Source organism: Caretta caretta, chromosome 6 (assembly GCF_965140235.1).
Source record: "Caretta caretta isolate rCarCar2 chromosome 6, rCarCar1.hap1, whole genome shotgun sequence".
Taxonomy (NCBI): domain Eukaryota; kingdom Metazoa; phylum Chordata; order Testudines; family Cheloniidae; genus Caretta; species Caretta caretta.
Genome location: NC_134211.1, coordinates 39,791,931 through 39,811,042, shown reverse-complemented (window position 1 = coordinate 39,811,042; position 19,112 = coordinate 39,791,931).

Below are 19,112 nucleotides of genomic sequence, written 5' to 3'. Positions count from 1 at the left end.
GTGAGAAAACAATTCCTCCTTCCAGAAGCTCCCTGCCCCTCTGAAGCCCGACTGGTGGGCTAAGTTGCTACAGAAAGTCTAGCATGGGTCCTTCACACTAAGGGAATTTCTTCTTACTATTCATGTGTAGTTTGGAAGTTTACCAGGGAACATCAAAATAACAATCTGACTCCTCGGGGAAATGTCTTAGATTAACCAAGCCAGCCTCTTTCCATCCCAGGCTAGCTTTTCTGGCCCATTCCACTACCTTTGCACCACCCAGTCATTGCCAAGAGAAAAGAGACCACCTGTCACTCGCTTGGTGGGAGGAGTCAGCAGTGGGTGTAGAGATGGCCTAGACAAATACTGTGCTTCCTTCCTGCAGTCCCAGTCACAGGGAGCATGTGTGGTTTGGCCAGAGGCTGACCACTGTGCATTCCTCTATACCCTCCCCATCAGACCTTTAGAGACCTTGACAGCTAAGGTAAGGTACAGCAGCCCTAAATTGCTCTAATGTACTCTGGAGTTGAGGCAGAGAAAGTGAGGGAAGCAGAGAATCTGACCCTCCTTTCCTTCATAAAAGGCTATTTACACTGAAGTCAATAGCAAAACTCCTACTGAGTTCAATGGAAGTGGGCTTCCCGGGTGTCTACGCTGCACTGTAAGCCCAGGGATAGTGGGAGTCATGTCAGCTGACCCGTGTTAGGGGACCCTGGGCTTAAGAATCCACATTGTATTTTAACCCTAGGTTAGGAATTTTTCTGACCTGTGCTTGAACCTAGGGCTCTGGTATCCAAACTGCAGTGTGCAGATCTGAATCAAAGTAACCATATCCCAGAATCCCTAGAACCCCCCCCACACCCCAAAATGTGGCCTTCCTAGCCCTAGGAATGTGGTGCACTGTGTGAAAACTTACTGCCTGCCCTGCATGCTACAAGGAAGCAGCTTGTTTTGCAAACAGCTTGCTCGGTTCGCTCTCCTTTGCAAACCCAGGAGGCTCTCTGATAGTGTTCTTGCAGATCCACCATCAGAAGACACTGGGTTAACGCTAGCCTGAGCTGCTGCCACAGATTGCCTGTGTCTGTGTGAGTGGGGGACAGGGCGCGGCAGTTTCCATTTTCAATAGAATGGATGCAGGTTGTTGAGATGGAGAGGACTAAGGAAGTTGTCTCATGGAGTTGTTGATACTTCTGGCTCGCTCCCAGGAGCTGAGTCAAACTGGGCTGTAGCTACACCGCAAAGCAATAGGGGTCAAACCCTGGGTCCTGGCTTGACTTGAGCTCGGACCCTACAGCCCTGCAGGGTCCTGGGACAGTTTACATTGCTGTGTAGACATAACCCCATGCCATAGAGTGACATGTTCCGAGTCAGAGCATTGTATTTTGTTTCAATGGCAAACCACAGCCTATTGTACCATCCAAAACAGGCCTGGTTACTAATGTCAGCTCCATTTCAAGAAATATTAATTGTGTTTTGGGATGGTACTATCTTAGGTGGTTAGGCTCTACCATTTACTATTTTATTCATTCATTATTGCTCAGGTTAGTCAAAAAAGTTGTATTGGTTTATTCTTTTTGTTAATAAAAGTAAATACATATATAAAGAACATGAACTATTGACAGCTACAACGGAAATCATCTGTCAATTCTCACATAATGCACATAAGATTGCTTTTCCAGTTCCTGCATCTGACAGACCTTCCCTAACAAAACATGCAACTCAGCAACTTGGAAACTCTTTAATACTTTTCAGTTAAAAGCAGAAAGAAGGTCAGGGCCCCAGCGAAAGTTCAAAGTAACGAGGACGTGGTTCTGAACAGTGATGAGTACCGGTAATGGCTCTGGAAGCTAGTGGGAATTGAAGCAGCGGATCAGGTGAACGGAGTGGAATTTCCACTTTGGACCATATACAAGAGAGCATGTGTTGCACAGACCCTAGAAGATACAGCTTTGTTGGTTCTTTTAGGAAGGACCATTCCCACATCACATTTTCAGTCCCCTTCTGGAAGTCAGGTCTCTTTGATTATTTTGGAAAAAACACCAGGCCCAGTTTGCTGAGGTCTAGGCTTGCACACCCTCTAGACCGCAGCTGAGCTCGAATAGTGAAACTCCCTCAGCCCAGGGGTAACAATTTTTTCCGACAACCAGAGCCGCCTCTTTTTATTTTTGACCAACACTGCCTCCACATCAGGAAACAAGAGCATCTGCAAAGCTGAAATCTCTACATCAAGCATTATTTAAATTTGTATGGCTATTTAATGTTCACCACACATTTGATCCTAACAGTGCAAATGATTTTCTATCAGTGTATTTTTTTTTCATTTTAACAAGGAAAACTGCCCCTCCAAATATAAACATCGCTTGTTATTTTGAGGCAGTGATGCAAAACATACAACACGTAGACCACGTTTGGCTTGCTGAGCAGATGTCTACAGATCACTTGATGTTAATTTCAACATAAAAGCTATTATATTTCTGGCCTTGCCCTATTAGTTGTTAAATAATTATTTATGGTTGGCAGATAAATTCTAGGAACCTTGAATAAAGCCCATCAACCCTACTAAACTAACTGTATTTGACATAAACGGTTTTCAGTCTTGGAGGACCCCCGATGTAATGTTTATTTCATATACAATTCTATTTCACGACCTTAGAGCTAATCCTGTATTTATATTTTAACATAAACTGCATATAATGTGCATACTAACACTACTTCACAAGCAAGGAATTAGCCTGTCTGGCTCATTGACATTTACAATTGTGTACTATAGCTATCAGATTATTTAGATAAACTAAATAATCTTCTACTCACTTCACAGCTCTGGCACTTGCTAATATGTGTTTCTATAGAAGCTACAGCTTCGTATACTTACTCCACTGTACATGTGATTAATTAAGAACTGGTGTGTTGCAGCTTTGATGGCTGAAAAACAAAAAAAGATCATTGGGAATGTGGATTTCCCTTAATTAACATTTTTAAAGGTGCCAACAAACACACACTTAGAACTTTGCAACTGTTGTGTATTCTGTTTGGCTTGTAAATTATGAACAGCCAATATACTACGAACCTCATAAAACTTTTACTGTGTGCAAACATGAGTTAAATGTGCAAGGCATTGCATGAAATCTTTCAAACAAGACTCTAGATGTTCATATGTTATTGTCTGAAGAAATTTAGATGATTTGTTTCCTCCTGTGAGCAAGCTTTTGTCTAATTAAACTTTTGTATCCTTAACAGTCAAGTTAGAATTTTAAAGATCTAAAGGACAAAGAATTTGAATGTGATATTAAGTACAATTCAGTTGAGATGCCTATTTCAATTTCATTTGTTTGTTTAAAAGAGCAGTCTTCTCCATTAGTATAGTAATGTACATTACTTGCGTATTTAAGTTTGTGTGTAGTTTATTATTTGTTTGTAAGGTCATTTCAAAGAAAAATTAGTGATCCAAAAAGAATACAAATGTAGATTTTTATAGTTTATGGTATTCTTCACTTCCTGTCGTAAACTGTTGTGCAGTATTACTTTGCACAGATAGGAGCTGAACCAAACCTACTAAAGTCAATAGAACCCTTTCCATTGATTACAGTGGGCTTTGGATGAGGTCCTTATAATCACCAATATGTTTCACTTCTGAAGTGGCATTACATCAGTGGTTTTTAGTTATTTGATTTTATTAGCCAACAAAAACTACATTTACTGACAGTTAAGGTTGTGGCAGGAAACATCCCATCCACCCAAAATCTTAAAAACAGACATAAGACGTTAAGGGGAAAGACTTGGCCATTCCTCTGCAACTTCATATTGCCTACATCACTGTTAATAACATATTCCAAGACTTCATAAGGCTCTCACTTCTATCTCCAACAGATGTCAACAAGCAATATGTACCCCCAACTTAATCAAACTTGCACTCTAATGCAAAACCTTAACAGTGAAATGATCATCTTTAAGGCAGAATAACTTCCCAAATGCACAGAATGTGTAACAGCAACTTATTTACATACTGTAATGGGGTGGCACCCATCTCGTGCAAGCACCCCCACCCGACTGTGTGTGTGCCTGCAATTTTTCCTTGATTTCTCCCCCCACAGTGCCCGACACTGCGCTCATCAGAACAGGAGGACTTGTGGCACCTTAGAGACTAACACATTTATTTGAGCATAAGCTTTCGTAAGCACTTCATCGGAGTGAGCTGTAGCTCACGAAAGCTCATGCTCAAATAAATTGGTTAGTCTCTAAGGTGCCACAAGTCCTCCTTTTCTTTTTGCGAATACAGACTAACACGGCTGCTACTCTGAAACCTGCGCTCATCAGGAGGATCTTCAGTGACTCAGTCCTCCGGCCGAGTCACACACAGTCTGTGTGCAATATCAAAACAACCCCTTCCGGCGTATACGGTTCAATGTCCTCAGTAATGTCCTGCCGCCCTCCCCAGGCTCATTCCTTTAGCAGTCCACTCAGCTGGAGTCTGGGTGCCTGGCAAAGGTTCTTGCTCTGGATTGGAGCAGCACCTCCAGACTTCCTCCTTGGAGGCTCTTTGTTTTCATGTTAGTCCTCAGAGATCCCAGTTCTCCAGCTGAGTCAGCCTCAGTTCAGCCCCCTTCTGGTGGTGGTGGGGTAACACAGTTCAATACTTAAGCCACTTCTCCAGTGGCTGGTGATGGGGGAGTACCTGGGCCCACCCAGGGGCCCTTTAAATAGCAGCCACGTGCCATGTCCCTTTAAGTAACTACATTTCCCTGGGCCACTTCCCCACAGCCCTCTCCAGTCCCAGCAGCCAGCCAGGAGCACCGTCCCTGCTCCCCAGATCCTGACAGCAGACTGAACTCACTCTGTCCCTGCAGCTCCTTTTCCAGGAGTCTGCTGTGCCCTGGCTGGCTGCTTCCCTGCAATGTCTTTCTGATTTGCTGCATGAGACACAGCCACCCTAGGCAGCGTGGAAGACCCACTTCCACTGCTCTTTGCAGGGACAGGATGTGGTAAGACTGTGAGGCCACCACACATACCTTTAAGGTGTACAATGGATGGGGATATTTCCTGCCACTTGACTGTCATTAAATGCTAAATTCCTAGATTTTTACACAGCTTTGGTGTACCTCAGTGGGTAGCAGCTCAGAGTCAGGGGAAAGAGGAGCTGCATCTGCCTGGGAATCATAGGGGGAAACTCGGCTGCTGAAATTGTCCCTGTTTACTTTGACTCTCCTGAAGAGGGTGAGAGGTTGTGATGTACACTCAGTAAACTCTTTGTGTCTATAACATTTGATCCCTGTTTAAAGGTTTCTGAAAGTAAGCACACCACGAGGAACCTTCCATGTTTAGCAGGTTGCATGCGCCTGTCTTACACCATCAGATCTGCCTATAGCTCTAACCCTTTCCTACCAGTATGAAGCACACCTCTCAACCTTCAAACATGGCCATTTGGGATACCTGCGAGTATAAGGGCCACCATTTTGGCAAACACCAGGGACTGAACCAATAACTTCCAGAGCTAAAAACCAAGAGCCTTTATAGCTTGTTCTAAAGACCCAGCCTCTCTCAGTGAGAATAGTCACACACTTGCCTCCTCTGAGGACTGGGCACAGAGGGGGACACAACACACACACTGACCAGTGTGTTACACAAGCAAAATATGTGACGAATGAAATGTGAACTATGTATCTTGGGGAGTCACATCAGAATTTACAGATCATAGTTTTTCAGTAAAAAATCGGTTTGAAAATGGTCTGTTCACTGTGTGAACCACATGCAGTCATACCATCCCCCCACATAGATGGGCAGCAGGGTCTGAATGCCTTTACCTTCAGATCTCTAGCTTAGCCCCTTACTATTTGTTATGCGCATGGTCCAGCAGACAGGGCACAAATGTAGGATTCAGAAGATCTGGGTTTTGTTTCCAGCTCTGTGGCTGACTTTCTGTGTGACCTTGGACAAGTCACTTCCCCCTCTTCTGTGCTTCTGTTTCCCCTTCCCTATTTGTCTGTCTCTTCAGTTTGGAACATCAGCCATCTGGGAAAGGGGAGGTCTAGGACTAGGTCTCTGTACAGTGTATAGCACAACAGGGCCCTGTCCTCGGTTGGAGCCACATGCGCATGGTCCAATTCTGCAGGTCAGAGCAGAGGGAGAGTGGGGTTATGGCCTCACTTCTACACATAATAACCCATCATTAATGCTGATTTAAGGTTGCCAAGCTAAACCATTAAGGCAACAAGCAGCTACATTATCTAATCTTAATTCAACATTAACATAATAGATACAAAAGTAAACTGTATGCATGAGTCCATGTTTCTACAAGAGAAAGACCAATGCATGAACTCTGCCAAGTCTTGAGTTCTGAGACACAAACTAAGAAGGAAAAATTAAGTGTCTTGACAAAGACCCCAGGGGAGTGAATGACAGAGCTGAAATTAAAACAGAGGCCCCTTGCTGTCAGTCCTGGGTCTAGTCCCCTAGGATCATACTAGAGTTTATATAATTGAAATCCCCTTTTTTTGCAGCCAGAAGACAGATAGGGTTGGTTGTTCAGCTGGGGAGCCACCTTAGCTGTAATCAGCCAGCTGCAAGGGAGCTTGGGGCGGTCCTAGCAGAGTCAGTTGCAGCTTGGCCTCCTATGTCCGTGTAATGGTTTGGGATCCTTCCAAAACTTGAGACATACAGGCATAGGTTTCATGGACACAGACTCCTAGTTGTGGATGACTCTAGGTGTGCTGGGGGCAAAGGGACTGAGGCAGGGGAGAAAGAGAAATCAGTAAATAAATCAGTGACAAACTTTCAACCTGAGAAAGCAGTTTTCAATTCTAATGATATCTTGTGAAAGAACAGAGAGAGGTACAAATGAAAGCTGAATTTTCCCTGTAGCTATGGTCTTTGTGGGTCCAAAGGCCACCTCCTTGCAGTGCCTATGTAGTTTCCTGCACAAACCCCAATTATATTTGGCCCTTATGCATGGTGAAGTCACCCTTGATTAAAGCATTCAATAGATGGGAGCGGGGGTGTGTGTGGGTTTTTCACTTCTAGTTTCAAGAGAAAGTAGTTGTGGTCAAGAACAGGTTTGTCATAGAATTGGTTTTACAATTATTACTAATGACAAAACAATTTATCTCATCATGAGTGTGATAATGCAAAATTTCCTACAACATCATGCCATAAACTAGCAAAAGTGAGCAGCCAGTGAGGCAGGAAACTGTGAAAAGGAGGAAAAGTAAATAAAAATTATCCACATAAATTATTCTCTATTCAACATGCATCATTTTGACTTATTAGTTCCAATTTTTATGTTTTATCCTTCTGTTAAGACATAGGTGCTTTGCTAACTTGATTATCTGATTAACATAGCACTTTCACATACTGGCAGACTCTTCCCTTGATAACTTTTAACAAAAAACAAATACAAAGGTTTAAGCTGTGAAGTATAGTTAGGGAAACAACATTGTTTAGTGGTTAGAGCAGGGGACTGAGAGTCATAAAACTCTGGAGAAGTGCATCTGAAGAAGTGGGGTTTTTACTCACGAAAGCTTATGCTCAAATAAATCTGTCAGTCTTTAAGGTGCCACCGGACTCCTTGTAGTCATAAAACTGTGGATCTTAATTCCACACATGGCACCAACCTGCTGGGTGACCTTCCATAAATCCCTTCTTTGTGCAACAGTTTTCTGATTTGTAAAATGGGGATAAAAGAAAAGGAGTACTTGTGGCACCTTAGAGACTAACCAATTTATTTGAGCATAAGCTTTCGTGAGCTACAGCTCACTTCATCGGATGCATACTGTGGAAACTGCAGAAGACATTATATACACAGAGACCATGAAACAATACCTCCTCCCACCCCACTCTCCTGCTGGTAATAGTTTATCTAAAGTGATCACTCACCTTACAATGTGTATGATAATCAAGTTGGGCCATTTCCAGCACAAATCCAGGTTTTCTCACCCTCCGCCCCCCCCCCCCCCCGCCCCACAAACTCACTCTCCTGCTGGTAATGGCCCATCCAAAGTGACCACTCTCTTTACTATGTGTATGATAATCAAGGTGGGCCATTTCCAGCACAAATCCAGGTTTTCTCACCCCCCCCCCTTTTCCAAGAGAGTGAGTTTGTGTGTGTGGTTTTTGGAAAAGGGGGGGGGGGTGAGAAAACCTGGATTTGTGCTGGAAATGGCCCACCTTGATTATCATACACATAGTAAAGAGAGTGGTCACTTTGGATGGGCCATTACCAGCAGGAGAGTGAGTTTGTGGGGCGGGGGGGGGGGGGGGCGGAGGGTGAGAAAACCTGGATTTGTGCTGGAAATGGCCCAACTTGATTATCATACACATTGTAAGGAGAGTGATCACTTTAGATAAGCTATTACCAGCAGGAGAGTGGGGTGGGAGGAGGTATTGTTTCATGGTCTCTGTGTATATAATGTCTTCTGCAGTTTCCACAGTATGCATCCGATGAAGTGAGCTGTAGCTCACGAAAGCTTATGCTCAAATAAATTGGTTAGTCTCTAAGGTGCCACAAGTACTCCTTTTCTTTTTGCGAATACAGACTAACACGGCTGTTACTCTGAAACCTGTTAAAATGGGGATATTACTTACCAACCTTACAAAGGTGCTATGATGCTTAAGCAATTAATTTCTGTGAAGTGGTTTGTGATCCTTAGACGGAAGTCATTGTGGAAGTGCTAAGTATTGGGTTGTTGTTATTATTAATCTCCCCCAGACATTCTTAATACCTGTGGCAGACATTTCCATATTACACTTATCCCTTTCATTTTTAATTCAAATGTTAAGAGCATTGCTCTCCAACACAAAAGCACACGCTATAGATACCAAGGTAGGGTGAGGTACTTGGGGGAGGTGGGAGGGGGAGAAATAACATGACATTATGCAACTGCTGGAGGCTTGCCATCAGACTGAGACTGCACAACCTCTTGAAAATTAGTTTTTGTTTATTTTGAAAGATATTGTCCCTCTCTGGAAGAGTTCAGTATTTCTCCAGAGAAGTCAACCTCAGAACTGGAAAAAAAAAAAAACCCACAGAGATGGATAATTATCACCAGAACAAACTGACCAATTAATGGAGTTTCAGAAGTTTTTAGGGGTGCAAATATTAGAAACTCCATTTAATATACACTCTCCGACTTCACTACCTTTGGGGTAGATCAGGTTGTTCAATGATTTCACTAATTTTGTCTCCATTTTCTACCATAAGAAACCAAGTTGGAGTTTGTATTTTTATGATACAGCCAGTTCAATGCTGGCCTAATAAATAGTTCAATTTGTTCTGACAGTATCTTCCGTGCACATTGGAATTGAGCTACATGTATCTCTTTCAGCTCCCTGCAGACTCTGAATCTGAAAGTTACCAGAAAGTCCGCTTAAAAATCTTAGCTCTCATTAATAGAAATATGACTTAATGGTCTGGGATAGAGCAGCCTTTGGCAATCAGTACTTGTGGCACTGATCATAGGAATAATACTCACATTACGAATATTTAACTAGAAAAGTGAAATTAATCAGTGGATCACATTCTTTACCATAAAAATAAAACCTTTACCTAATCAGTTTTTCTGCTTTGGTCTCTACATCTTTAACAAAAGCCACTAGTTATGGCTGAAGTTATTTCTATTATAGTATCACAATGTTATAACTAAAGTCACACAAGGACTAGTGTATATGCAGATCCCAATGTGTGTGTGCTAATGCTCTGATTGTTTGTATCTCAAAAGGAGTAGTAACTTTTAGCAGCTTCCTCTCTGCTTTCTTCATTTTGGTGACAATGAATTGGCTCTGCTAAGTATTCAGCCACAGCAGGATGCTTTGAAAAACCAAGTCTCTCTCCCATCATCTCTGTAAATTATTTGGGGAGGTTTACACCTCTGTGAAAACATCTGTGGTTAACACCCCACCCCCGGGCTCTCCCCCCACTTCAGTTTTATGTATGAAGAACTTGTGCTTCCGAAATGTACCCAAGTATCTGGACTTTAATGCCCGATGCACACTATGCAAGTTCCACTATGCATACAAAATTATTCAGGACAGAACCACAGAAGGACTTTCTTACTCCTGCTCTATGTGAATATCTATGAGAAACTACGATGAGGTCTTATTTTCCCTTTTGATCATAGTTAGGAGGTTGAAATCAAATTTCAAAACATGTATTCATGGGGGGGGGGGGGGGGGAAGTCTCTGCAAAATGTTGAAGACCAAGGTGCAAGTACATGCTGTATTAACATCTTCCACCCTGGAGCTGCAGTAATTTGCATGACATTATCTACCTGGGATGTTGCTATGGTTATCACCATACATAAGTAATTACCAGGGCAGAAGTTGCTTGTCTCATGGCACATGCAATGCACAGAGACTGTCAGAAGGAAAGGATCTTTTGATATACTTGAAAATGTAAATGTTTGAACAGACATGAATAAGGGAGACTCCTGATAAGGGAAAACCTTTCATGGGTGCTCCTTAGTGACCTAAGAGATGACATTGTACTGGTTAACATTCACCCTTTGGGTTTCCATAACATGAGAGTGCATCACACATTTATACACTCACCACACATTTAGGCCAACATTTGCAAACCTGTGAGACTGAAGTTAGGCTTCTACATCTATATTCAGGCACCTAAATAAAACCAGCCTGATCTTCAGAGGTGCTGAGCTCCTCCGGCTTGTAGAAATGTGAGTGAACTTTCTGAAAAGCAGGCCAAAATATGGATTCGGGAACCTAGCTCTTGGCAAATTGAAAATGTTGACTCTATTATCTTTCCACATTAATGCTCTCTTGAATGACTGCCACTGAAAAACAAGTCTCCATGTCATCTGTTTGTGCAGCATTGTATCATAGGACATTTCACCATGGGAACAGTTTTGGTCCACCCCGTTTCTAATACTGGGCTTGATCGTGAGAAGTGTTGACTCCAACTGACTTCAATGGGGATTGAGGATGCTCAGCAAGGGATACCCAGCACTCCACAGGATTCAGCCTACAGTTTGGATATCAGGTTCTAGCTCTGACACCCCCCCCCCCAATATGATGCAAAAGAACTCACTCTGAAACATTGCTGCAATTAAACCTCCAATAAAAGGCAACAGATTGTGCACTGAGGGTCTGGTCCAAAGCCCATTCAAGTCAATGGGAGTTTTGATTGAATTATTCCTTTTGATTGAGCCCTAAAGAAAAGATGTGACCCTGAAATATACACTATGCTGCAATTATCTAAGTCATTGTGAAGCGCTTTGGGCTACTGGGAGTAAGAAAAGTACTACACAAAACCAACTTCTATTCGTTTAATCTAAGTGTGGCATCATTGTCTCCTATCTATCCAAAACAATCTTTCAGCTCACATACAGGCACGTGTATATTACATTACATCTACAGTAAAATGTGATGTATTAACTCCTGATTTACACTGGTCTCACAGAGTAAAAGTTGGCTTTTAAACACCATGAGCAAATATCTATGATCTTCGGTGCTCATTTGCCCCAGAAGATTTGAGATCCTGATTCTGGGGCCACAAGGCCAGCTCAATTTTGTAAAAAGTCAATCTGCCAAAGATGTCCATAAATTGACCCCTAAAATGACCATCTCAAAACTTTATTCATTCTGATGTTTCACACCCAACCCTCCAAGTTTGTTGATTTGTTGCTTAAACTTAAAAACTACACATAGTTGTGTGACTGGAACAGAGAAAACTATCTGTATTTTTTCTGTAGGTCCATCTTCAGGTTGTTTGGATTCTCCATTTGCAGCTTTCCTCTGGAGGATAAGTCTTCCCTTACTGATCTTAGGAATGATCTGCTTATTATAGCCATTGACTTTTACCTCCCATTAATACTAGGAGAGGAAGAGGCCAATTATTATCAACTTCTTCTCTCTGACTGAGCTGCAGAATAGATCTGACAGGCATGGAAGGGACCACCGTTTCAGTCCATAACCCCTTTAATATTCTTCCCTGGGCAACTGATGTTCTGAGTTGATGGAGGTATTAACCCCTGAAAACCATGATTTTTCTCTAAATTCTCCACAGCAAACCAAGTTTACCTGTGCCTAGATTCTCCCCAGAAAGCCTATGCTTCATAATGATGAAATGCTGTCATTATTGCCAGGACTGTGGAGCTGAATATACTTTCTCCGTCTCCCGATTTTGTGAAGTTGCCTCAGGGTACTGTTAATCATAATGAAACTGACTATTGGAACGAACATGATTTGTTGATGAGAAAAACGGAGAAATAGATTGACATTTTATCTATGTATCTAGGTATCCGAAAGATACTAGTTTCCATGATCTACTGTTCATATTTTGATCACAAAATAAAACAAATCTGGAACAGGAGAAGAAACGTTTCATCTTGTGGGAATCTGCAATGGCAAACAAACTTTTGGATAATGTTATTGGACCCCACAGCAGGAGAAGGAAGAGGATTCCCAGATGCGGAAGAGGATTGAAATCTGCTTTATAATTGAGGATTTTTAGCAGACGACATATAGATGTAGCATCAGCATCAATTTCACCATCTGCATTCTACCTAAAATTTCTTGGAGTCTTTGGACCTGACTCCACTTCCCAGTTTTATACTAGCGTAACTCCATTGACATTGTTGGAGTAATTTCTGATTTACACTGGTGGAAATGAGAGGAGATTCAGGCTCTTTGTTTGAAAGATAAAGTTTGCCTCTTCCAAGTAGTTCAGATGTGTCAGTGAGAAGCACTCAAATGTTGTCCTCATGAGAGGAGATGTGCTCCTGAAGGAACTGTTTCAGAGTAGTAGCCGTGTTAGTCTATATCAACAAAAACAACAAGGAGTCCTTGTGGCACCTTAGAGACTAACAAATTTATTTGGGCATAAGCTTTCATGGGCTAAAATCCACTTCATAAGATGGATGAAGTGGAAAATACAGCAGAGAGGTAAAAATACACAGCATATGAAAAGATGGGAGTTGCCTTACCAAGTGGGGGATCAGTGGCTAACAAGCCAGTTCAATTAAGGTGGCTGAGACAATAGTAAGAACAGGTCGTAGTCAGGAGGGAATGTGGAGACACAGATCCTCCAGGGATTGATCGCCTGGGATCCACAGGTTTTAAGAGCTAAACTTTTTAGTTATTCTATGAACAGGCAAAGTTAGTTCAGCAGGCCTCTCTCCCTATTAAAGCCTCCAGAGGGACTCAAGTGAGAGAACCTTACACAGATTGCTGTTCCCCACATGAGAGTAGCCTTCTTTGTTTCTTAGCATGGCATAATATAGTTTACAATAAAAGTTTAAGGAGACCTGCAAAGGATATTTAAGAACAGGACTGGTGCACTTTTTGGCTTTATTCCCTCCGTTTGTTTCTTTACTTTAGGAACACTAGAAAGGTCAAATCTGGTTTTCTTTGGTTTTGCTGGAGGATTTACTGGATGTCTCAGATGATTTATACTGATAGCTCCCATATTTTAATTCAAGGGACAGTGGAGGGGTGTTTAATCTTTAATAAAGATATCTTATCTCCAAAATGTTTATTTGTAACTTAGAGGTGTTAACTAAAACCAACCCATTTTAAACAGTCTGGCTAAGGCCTTGCCCATGTTACAAGTTGCACTGGTTTAAACTCAAATCAAGTTTTTAATTGATTTAGTTCAACTGCTGCAAATCCTGTGTGGATACATTTAAACTGATTTGTACCTGTTTTATAGTGACTTTGTTTAAGTCAGTATGGGATATAAGCCAAGTTTAAATCAGGATGTTCACATAGGGAGTTGCAACAGTGTAATGAAATCAATTTAAAAAGACAGCTCTAGTTAAATCAGTGCAAGTTGTAATATAAAGAAGGCCTTCAAATCTCATCCAACCTCAACTGCTTGTGATGGAATCATATCACCAACTCTCTTGTCATCATAGAATCTTCCTTATTAAACAGGCCATAAAATTATAATGTAAACAAATGAAACAAACAAACAAAAACAAACCTCCAAACCAAACAACAAACACGCCTCAAAAACATCATAAAACCTTTAAAAAACCCCAAATGCTCATGCCTCTATACACGGTAAGGGAAAAAGCAGACAAGCCTATTTTTGTCTTCCTCTAGGTCACCTTTAAAGCCTGATTCAGAAAAAACACATGTACACAAATGGCTATGTTACACTTTCTGAGGGACTTGCAGATAAATCATAGTGCATTTGTGAAAAATGACATAGCTATGTGAGTAAAAGGCAGAATTCTGACATGCATAGCAAGTTACGCACAGGAACCAACCTTAATCCCTTTAACGTCAACAGCAAAAGTTCCATGGATTTCAACAGACCGAAGATCAGGCCATAGATGTCAAATACAAGATAGATATATAGGATTTCATGTTGATAAAAGTTAAATAACTAATCTTGAGCATCTGAGAATTTAGGCCCCAGGGAGATAGGTCCCTAAATATCTTTGAAGATCTGGACCTTAGGGACAACTAGTGATGATCAGAAATACTTAATCAAGGTTTGGAATGGCTAAATATATCCTTACTAAGATAAAATCCAGGCTTATGGTGGAAGGACCAGCATACCCGCAGCCAAATCCTGCAGATCAGACTCAAAAGATGCCAGGCATACTGTAGACATGGGTATATTGAGTACACACTATTTTTGTTTGCTTTGAACATATCAGTGAAAGAAAAAGTAAACAGGCGATGAGCCAAATGCAAGATGTAAAAAGTGGGATAAATATTGTTAAATTCGGGTGGCCGGGGGGGGGGAATGTTATAAACACTAAGCAAAGCTCTTTGATTTGCACTGTTTTTCAGCCCATAAAACCCTAATATTTGCCAGTGTTTCATTAAGAGCTTATATACTACTCAGCATGCCTGTGGCTGCATAAATGTTTTGCTAAAGAAATGTTATCCATGTTGCAGATCCAATATTTTGCTATGTACATTAAGAGAAGCATAGCTTAAGAAAATAGTATTTTAAAGTTTAAACCTGATGAATAATCTTTGTCATTCAGTAGCAGTGGGTTTCTCCCAGCCAGAAAAGATTATACGTAGCAATGTTCATTAAAATATTTTTAAATCAACTAGCGAGTGAAAACTATGCAACATTTTAAGAAGAAAATACCTGTATTTTGTATGAGGAATTTAGGGTCAGGGGAACCCACAATTTTGTAAATTAAATAAAATGGTCAGTAAAAATGGTGACTTTTCATAGGCTTCTGAGAGCTAAAGATGTTTTATGAGATCATGGCTGCACAACTCCAAACAATATAACTTGCATCTCTGACCTGTGGGAATAAGAAACCTGCAGCACTGAGATTGGATCAATAGTGGTTTCTGATCAAACACAGTATGCTTTTTGAGTGAGAATCTAAGGATTAGAGCTCCCCGATCCATTTCTTTTTAATAGCTACCTCTTTACAATAAACAGTAACAGATCATTAAGATATTTATTACTGCTAGAGAGGGTCCTGGATCAAATCCATGGGGATCTGAACACCCCTGATTCTCCATCTGTCTAGGTCCTTATATACTGCCATAGTATTTGAGCGCCTGTACTTGATTTGAACATGGATTTGGATTAAAATTTAGCAAATGGCCCTTTCCTTTACAATAGTCAATCCCCCAAATCCAGATCCAACCACCCCACATTTTGAAGTGCTTGAAATGAATAACCATGTTTTGCAGCTTGGGCCCATTTCTGATTACTAATAATTTCTTCCCATAGAAACAACTCCAATTTTTTGTGGAGGAATCTGTTACCATATTTATTCAGTGTGATTTCCGCACTACCCTCCCCCCTGAACTTCTTATTCTTTTACTAATAAGAACATGTATCAATCTACAGCATACATAATTTATTAGTGTATGGGCAATACAAACAATTTGTAACCCAAACCCTTTGCCAAGGACTAACTGCATTGCCATTAGCCACACACCAAATATATCCGCAGAGTAACCATGCTTTCCTCTACAGTCAAGTGAAATGGATCTGGATCCACTAGGATCTAGAAGGAGATAGTGCTGAAGCCCTCACCTTCCACTGTGTTGCATCTGGAGGGGAACAGCAGAAGGCTGGAAACATGGAGGTTCATGGATCAGATTAATGTCCTGCAAAGTGCTCAAACACCTCAGTGATGGGCACAGTATAAAAATCTGAATAGAACATAACTGACTGAGATCAGGGAGTATGGGATAGAATGGGAGATAGCAGGAACTGGACTGATTATAGGAAGGAGCAACAAGGATCAAGCCTTGATGTCAGTGGGAGTTTAAATAACAAAAGTTGAAAGATGCAACTGAGATCCACAGAGCAGAATGGAAAGGAGAATGTTGCCCCTAGTTCAGTCTGCCTGAGCATGCTGGTTTGTATTGGGAAGGGTGTCTTAACAATCAGACAGTGCTTTTCTAAAAGCTTTAGAATCTGGCGGATGCAGCAAAGTCTGTGAGAATGCTAATTACAGGAATTTTCAATATACATGGATTTCCAGTGTCCCTGAAAAGTCTAACTGAACATTCAGATAGGAATCCAAGATATCTGGCACAAGAGAAAGCAAGCAAAAATGACATAGCAGATGTTGCTGAAAGACCTAAGAGGGAAATAAAACTTTGTGGTAATACACAAATTTAAATAATACAAGTAAATAAATAAATAATAATGCATCTCATTGGCTTTATAGAATTAAAGCAAAAACTGGCATATACCAGTAAGTACCATTTGACTCTAATTTTCAGGAACAATGGTAAGTTTCTCATTATGGCCTTCACCAGCAAAGCACTGAAGTATGTGCATAGGAGTAGTCCCACTGAAACCAGTGTGCAGCAGCTGCCCACCTATCCCTGATCTCAAATGGGCTAGTACACTGTTTCCCAAACTTGGGATGCCGCTTGTTCAGGGAAAGCCCCTGGCGGGCGAACCGTGGCCAGTGGGAGTCGCGATCGGCTGAAACTGCGGACGCAGCAGGTAAACAAACTGGCCCGGCCCACCAGGGGCTTTCCCTGCACAAGCGGCGTCCCAGGTTTGGGAAACACTGGGCTAATAACATGCTTAAAGTTAAGTAGGTGCTTCAGTGGTTTGTTTTATCTGGACTTATGTAATAAATGCAAAGTATTTGTGGCTTCTTGGATATCTGACACCTGCAACTGTTGCATACGGCCCCAAGGAAGAGATGGCTGAGCACTGCTCAACTTTCTTTAGACTCATAGCAGAGATCAAAATGGTTGAAAGTGACAGAATGTCTTCTGGTACCATCATTGTTGTCATCGTAAGTGTAAATAGTTCCTTTCTTCCCAAACAATCTCAGCACACATTGCAAACATACAAGACCACTCACCAGGGCTGGATTTAGGGGCAGGTAACCCAGGCAACTGACTGTGGTGTGGGACTTAGGGGGTGCCAGACTCAGGGTACCGTTTTTGGTTTTAGCGACGAAAGGGAAAATAGAATGTTTCAGGTATTCCCTATGTGGATTCATTTTTCACTAACCTCCTAGAACGTTCTGGACCTTTGTAGAATCTCGTGGAACCTTGCAGACTTTCTGAGAACTACATTTTCCTTGAACCTCCTAGAATATTGTCAGCCATGCCCTCGTGGGTATATATGGGGCGGGGCGTTGCCAGTCAGTCAGTGAGATATAAGAACAAAGTGAAGTGAAATCCTAGCTGCGATATTGTGAACCTTGTTTTATTGTGTAATTATGAAAGTGTACTTGTGTTTTAAGACTTGAAGAGTGTAAGTAGTGACTAATAAAGGACATATTTAATGAGATGCTGTGCTTTAATTCACCAGGGTAAAGGCAAGAAAAGCGACCTTTTGAACTAAAGGACAAGGATTAACATTCTATGGCTGTCACCTACTGTAACACTATTTAATACTGGTCCACCCAATGTTGGTGCACAATTCACTTTCTTGATGTTAGTACCTTCCAGTTATTCTTAAAATTAAAAAGTTTCTATAAGCTTAGAGAAAACAAATTTTATTTGCTTATACATGGCATGAATAAATACAGATTTACAGATTCTAGTGTGCAAATTTATTGTCTTATATGACAGGGATAAATCATGCATTTAAATTGTGCATTGAAGTCGTGAAGTGGGCTACAAATGCAATATAAACTAAGGTATTCAAAAGTTTAACAAATGGAGGGGGGAAGCCGAAGACGTTCCTTGCCTGGGGTGCCATTTGGTCTAGGACCGGCCCTGCCACTCACTACAGTTGCCTCTGGTAGGCGGAGGGGGGAGGGGCAGTGATCAGCCCTCAAACAGCGAAGCGCACAACTCAGGGAGAGGGAAATGTTAGCCAAGGAAACCAGGATAAATCCCTACTCCATGGGATTTTGATGTTCATGTAGAGCTGTCAGGACTTGTGTTTTTATCATTTAAAAGACACCTCCATGATAAAGTGTAGGGTACTCTGCTTATCTACCTCAGAGGCAAAGGGCACAAAGCAGACTTAAAACTCGTATTAGAGGCCTAGATTGAAGCTAGTGTGGGTATGTCTATTCGAGCTGCAGTCACACCCCGTGATTGCAGTGTAGACATGCCCTCAGACACGACTGAGATGTCACCTCTGCCTCCATTCCACCAAAGATAGCAGTCCTGACTGCCCATTTGTAAATTTTACAAAGGAGCATCTTTGCACTCTTTCCTGTATCCACCCTTTATGGAAGGGAGGCACTCTCTGCAAAGCCACCTCCGTTGAATTTCATTATTTGCATACTGTTTCCATCTTGAGCATGTATTTATGTGTGTTTTGTTTTGCTATGTGTTTATATTTTATATAAAAATAAAGTGTTTTTTTAAAATACCTCCTAAAAACTCTCTTCTCTCATGAGGGCTACAAAAAACTCAGCAATGGTTAGGCTACCGCTTAACATGCTGACTAGTAGTAGGAGGCATGGGGCAAATGGGGCAAAGAAGCAGGGCAGGGCTTTTGAAAATGGAGACAAGAAGGTTGAAGTGATGTGTTGAAAGTGGGGTTACCAGTGGACACATTCAAATGAATGGGGAGGGAGGATGCAACAGGGTTAAAGTGACAGGAGAGGAAAATAGTGATCAGGACGTTTATGTATTTGACGTACACGGTAAAGGCACAGTCATAAATAATGAACCAGCCTAGCCAACTGTGGTGCTGAGTTTGTCAGGAGAGACAACTCCAAACTCACCGGTAGTCAAAACCTCACTGAAGTAGGCCCGGGATG